Source organism: Nicotiana tomentosiformis, chromosome 9, assembly GCF_000390325.3.
Source record: "Nicotiana tomentosiformis chromosome 9, ASM39032v3, whole genome shotgun sequence".
Taxonomy (NCBI): Eukaryota; Viridiplantae; Streptophyta; class Magnoliopsida; order Solanales; family Solanaceae; genus Nicotiana; species Nicotiana tomentosiformis.
Genome location: NC_090820.1, coordinates 42,835,541 through 42,841,358, shown reverse-complemented (window position 1 = coordinate 42,841,358; position 5,818 = coordinate 42,835,541). Strand labels below are relative to the sequence as shown.

Genomic DNA, 5,818 nt, shown 5'->3' with positions numbered 1-5,818 from the left:
CAAAACTTACAAAATCCGATAACCCACTCAATTACGAGTCCAACCATACTAGTTTCATTCAAATCCGACTCCGAATCGGTGTTCCAAACTCAAAAATTTATTTTATGAAACTTTATGCTAAAACCCCAAATTTTTCTTTAATATTAATCAACCAATTGCCAAAAATGAAAATAGATTCATGGAATAAGATCAAAACCAAGTGTAGAATACTTACCCCAATCCTTGTGATGAAATTTTCTCAAACAATCGCCTCAATACGAGTCCCATATCGCAAAAATGAAGAAAAAACCAAAACCCAAATTTTCGCACATGCCATTAGCCGCTTCTGCAGCGTCGCTTCTGTGACATAACCGCCACTTCTTCGAAATCTGCTGAGAAATGTACCATCGCACCTGCGGACAAAACATCCGCTTCTGCGACATCGCAGGTGCGAGCCACCATCCACACCTGTGAAATACCTCACTCCTGCGCTTCATCATTTCGCACCTGCGATCCGCATATGTGCCCAAATCTCCGCTTCTGCGGTGTTCCTCACCCAGCACTCATCTAGCCTCTGCATCGCCTTTATCTCTTCTGCAGCTATTGTACCTATGCAAAACTAGCCGTAGGTGCGATCGAACTAGAACCAACAACCTTGAGCAATGTACTATGCAATGAAAGTGATCTGAACCTTGTCCGAAACTCATCCGAGCCACTCGGGATCCCGTCCGAATATACCAACAAGTCTAGTAACATAAAACAGACCTACTTGAGGCCTCAAATCACGCATAACAACATCGAGTTGACAAATCACACCTCAAATCAAACTTAATGAACTTTGAACTTTTTAACTTCCAAAACTCGTGCCGAAACATATCAAATCAAATTGTAATGAACGCAAATTTTGCACACAAGCCGCAAATGACATAACGAAGCTATTCCAACTCCTGAACAACAATCCGAACCCGATATCCAGACGTCAACTCTCGGTCAAACTTTTGAACTTTCCAAGCCTTCAAATTCCCAATTTTTGCGGAAACCTTCTAGAAACATCCAAATGCGAATACGGGCATATGCCCAAGTACAAAATAACCATACGGACCTAACGGAATCATCAAAACTCTGTTCCAGGGTCAAATTCGTAAAAAGTCAAACTTGGTCAACTCTTTCAACTTAAAGCTTCAACAATGAAATTCATTCTTTCAAATCGATTCCGAATAACCTGAAAGCCAAAACTGACGATTCACATAAGTCATAATACATCATACAGAGCTACTCATGCCCATAAACTACCGAGCGAAGTGCAAATTCTCAAAATGACCGGTTAGGTCATTACAGAGTACCTCCTGAAGCTATCAAGTTAAGGCTATTTCCTTTTTCTTTAAAAGGAGATGCCAAGACTTGGTGGCGAAGTTTGTCACAAGGTTCCATTACCACATGTGACCAAATGACTCATAAATTTTTAAACAAATATTTTTTCCCTACTAAAACCACAAAGTTAAGACAAGACATCTTTAATTTCTTGCAGACTGACACTGAGTTAGTTTATCAAGTTTGGGAAAGATTCAAAGAAATGTTTAAAAAATGCCCCCACCATGACATTCCTGAACATATGCAATTGTATATTTTTTTATCATGGGTTAAAACTCTCTTCTAGAAATGTGATTGATGCAGCTGCATGAGGTTCTGTAATGGAAAAAACCACGGAGGAAGCATTGCAATTATTGAACGAGATTTCTGAGAATGCAATCCAATGGCCATTTGAGTGTGTAATCATCAAGAAGGCTGCTACGGCAAATCAGGTTGATTCTTTATTACACTAACACATCAAAGTTTTTCTTTGGCACAAAAGTTTGAATCGTTTTAGGTGAATACACAATAACCAAGCCAGTCTGAAGCTTGTGACATGTGTGAAGGAAACCATATGAACCATGAATGTCAAGCAAACAATCATAATGTCGAACATGTCCATTTTGTCTGTTATTAACCGTACTCTTTTGGGAGTCCAATGGAATAAAATCATCCAGGATTTCAATGGAGCAATCCAAATGATGTAGAGAACTCTGAAAGCTTACAGAAGCAACAAGTACAAGGTCCATCAGGATACCAGAGTCAGAACCGTGGGCAACCAAACTACAGACCTTATCAACAAGCAGGGTTATATTAGCAAAGGCCTCAAGAAGCGCATTCAAGTCTTGTGTCAGAAAAGATTCAAAGTCCCTTTCCAAATAATATAGAGAAAAATCCAAAGGATCACCTTAAGGACATCACCTTATGGTCAGGTAAGGAGCTTGATGAACCCTATGCAGACCAGTCAGAACAGCAGGTAAACAACAGTAAGATGCTTGAAATACCCTCTGAACCATCTGAAAACACAGAAGTAAATAAAAAAAAAAATATTGAAAAAAATTGACTCCTTTCCCTGTGACAATTCCTTTTCGACAAAAAATGAAAAGAGAAAAGCTTGATAATCAATTTTCAAAGTTTTTGGAGATTTTAAAAGCAAACTCACATTAATATTTCTTTCACTAATGCTTTATTACAAATGCCTTCTTATGCAAAATTCCTAAAAGAAATTTTGTCAAGTAAAAGGAAATTGGAAAACGTTTCTGTAGTGATACTTACTAGAAAATGCAGTGCTATTTGACAAAAAGAAATCCCACAAAAACTTGGTGATGGAGGTAGTTTTACAATTCCATACACTTTGGGAGGAGTATATTTTGAAAAAATACTTTGTGATTCTGGAGCTTTAATTAACTTGATGACATTTTCTATCTTTAGAAAATTAAATCTTGGTGAAATGAAAGACATATGTGTGTCTCTTCAGTTTATAGATCAACGTACTAAGAAACCTATGGGAATAATTGAAAATGTGCTTGTAAGAGTAGATAAATTTATTTTCCCTATAGATTTTATAGTATTTGAAATGAAGGAATGTCCCAAAGAACCAATTATTTTGGGTAGATCATTTCTTGCCACAGGTAGAGAAATCATAGATGTTCATCAAGGATAACAAATTTTGAGAGTTGATGAAGAAAGAGTCATTTTTTATATGTAAAAGATATTGAGATTTTGAAGAGATGAGACATCATCTTCTTGTATTTCGATTGACATGCTTAATTGTCTTACAGATGAATTCAAAGATGACCAATTAATTTCAGAGTCAATAAAAAGATGTTTGGCCAACTCTGGCACTATACAAAACGATTATCCTATCATCAGAAGAGAAGCCAAAATACTAGAAAAAGATTCTGAAGATGAGGAGATGCAACCAGAGCAAGTTCAACCAAAATACTAAAATATGTTTATCTTGAGGAAGAATTATTTCCAGTAATTATTTCATCTTCTCTTACTACAGGACAAGAAGAAATACTGATTGAAGTGTTGAAAGCACACAAAGGAGCCTTGGGATGGACTATAGAAGATATCAAACTGGTTAATCCAGCTATTTGTACGCACAAAATCGTCATGGAGGATAGCTACATGGCAATAGTCTAGCCCCAAAGGAGATTAAATCTAGCAATGCGGGATGTAGTAAAAAAGGAGATCGTAAAGCTTTTGGCAGAAGGTATTATTTATCCCATTTCAGACAGCCCTTGGGTAAGCCCTGTTCAGGCAGTACCAAAGAAAGGAGGTATGACGGTTATAAAAAATGAAAGTAATGAACTTATACCTACCAGAACTGTCATAATGGAGAGTCTTTATTGATTAAAGATGTCTCAATGATGCCACTAGAAAAGATCATTTTCCTTTATCATTTATTGATCAAATGTTATAAAGAATTGCAGGATATGGTTTTTACTGTTTTCTTGATGGCTATTCAGGGTATAACCAAATACCAATTTCACCTGACGATCAGGAAACAATAACTTTAAGATGTCCTCATGGAACATATGCCTATACGAGAATGCCATTTGGTCTATGCAACGCCCCTGTACATTTCAGCGTTGCGTGTCAACAAGTTTTTCAGACATGACTGAAAAATTTCTTGAAATTTTTATGAATGATTTTACACTCTTTGGCAAAATATTTGAGGATTGTCTTCACCACTTGACCTTAGTTCTTAAGATATGTGAAGAGACAAACTTTATTCTTAATTGAGAAAAATGTCATTTTATAATTACTGAGAGAATTGTTTTAGGACATAAAATCACTGCTAAAGGGATGAAAGTTGATAAGGCTAAAATTGATCTTATAGCAGGATTACCCCCTTCCACAACTGTTAAAGGCATTAGAAGCTTTTTAGGTCATGCAGGTTTTTACAGACGGTTCATAAATGACTTTTCAAAGATTTCAACACCATTGACTAACCTTTTGATGAAAGATATTAAGTTTGATTTTTTAGGTGATTGTTTGAAAGCATTTGAGACCCTTAAGGAAACGTTATCAACTACCCATGTAGTTTTGTCCCTAGACTGGAATCAACCTTTTGAGGTCATGTGTGATGCTAGTGATACAACAGTTGGAGTTGTTTTAGGCCAGAGTAAGGATAAGATCTTTCATCACAATTACTATGCTAGTAGAACAATGAATGAGGCTCAACTAAATTATGCCACAACAGAAAAAAAAAGTTACTAGCAGTAGTATTTGCTTTTGATAAGTTTCAATCTTATTTGATAGGAACCAAGGTCACTATTTTTACTGATCATGCAGCTTTAAAATACCTCTTAGCAAAGAAAGATGCTCGACTAGATTGTTAAGATGGATTTTACTTCCACAAGAATATGACCTTGAGATAAATGACAAAACAAAAAGGAATAAAGAATCAAGTGGTTGACCATTTGTCTAGATTAGAAAATTCCCCCTTGCGTTTAGTGAGATAAAGGAAGAATTTCTTGATGAACACATTTTCTCAGTTAACTCAATTGTGACTCAACCACCTTGGTTTGCAAACTACTTAGTTGGAAAGTGGACACCCCAAGAAATCTCTTACCAACAAAGAAAAAAGCTTATGTTTGATATAAAGTATTATTTGTGGAATGAACCTTACTTGTTTAAAAATTGTGCAGATAATGTCACGCTCCAATTTCATCTACAGGTCGGGATGGTGCCCAATATCACCGCTAGGCAAGCCAGCCAGTGAATTAAACCTATATTTTCTCTTTTAATAAATTTCCAAGTAATTAAACTTTCCTTAATTGCAAAATTTAAGGAAAATAGAATGTCTAAATAAATAAAATCCAAAATAATAATTCCAACACACAATTCTACTAAACTGTGTGCCAAGACCTGCTGTCACAAGTGTATGAGCATCTAATAGATTATACAAACTCCTAACCACAATCTGGATACGAAATTGATATAATACAAATAAATACAAAAGAGAGACAGGCTCTAGGGCTACAGAACGACTCAGCAGCAGCTCACCACTAGGCCTCGGGATATAGAGGGTACACGCCGGAAGAACCATCTAAAGCACCTGTCTCAGATCCTGCACAAAAAGTGCCGCAAGTATAGCATGAGTACGTAAAAAACGTGTACCCAGTAAGTATCAAGTCTAACCTCGAAGAAGTAGTGACGAGAGGTCGACTTCGACACTACAATGGGTCCATAATATTAAGATAAATATTTTTAAATGAACATGGCTTATGTGAATAACAAAAATTTCCTTAACAAGTAGAAATAAATAATTCTCTCATAATTAATAATTTACAATAAATCATTTATCATCACAAGCTGCAATAAAGTGTCAAAGGATCGTGTGACTATTATTATTTAGCACAATTTATGACGAGGTCGAACGGTCTGATCTAGAGTGTCATGTACACTGCCGAGGGACGTGCGACACGATCCATAGATGCATCTATCTACTGCTGAGGCGTTCAGCCCGCTCCACAAG

General features: G+C 36.3%; 1 non-coding gene across 1 annotated transcript; it reads right to left on the bottom strand.

The window, feature by feature from the left end:
• Positions 1 to 1,474: 1,474 nt before the first annotated feature.
• Positions 1,475 to 1,581, bottom strand: LOC117281116 (small nucleolar RNA R71). The gene has a single exon (XR_004511738.1). It is a non-coding gene; the product is annotated as a small nucleolar RNA R71 (small nucleolar RNA).
• Between the last annotated feature and the right edge of the window lie 4,237 nt (positions 1,582 to 5,818).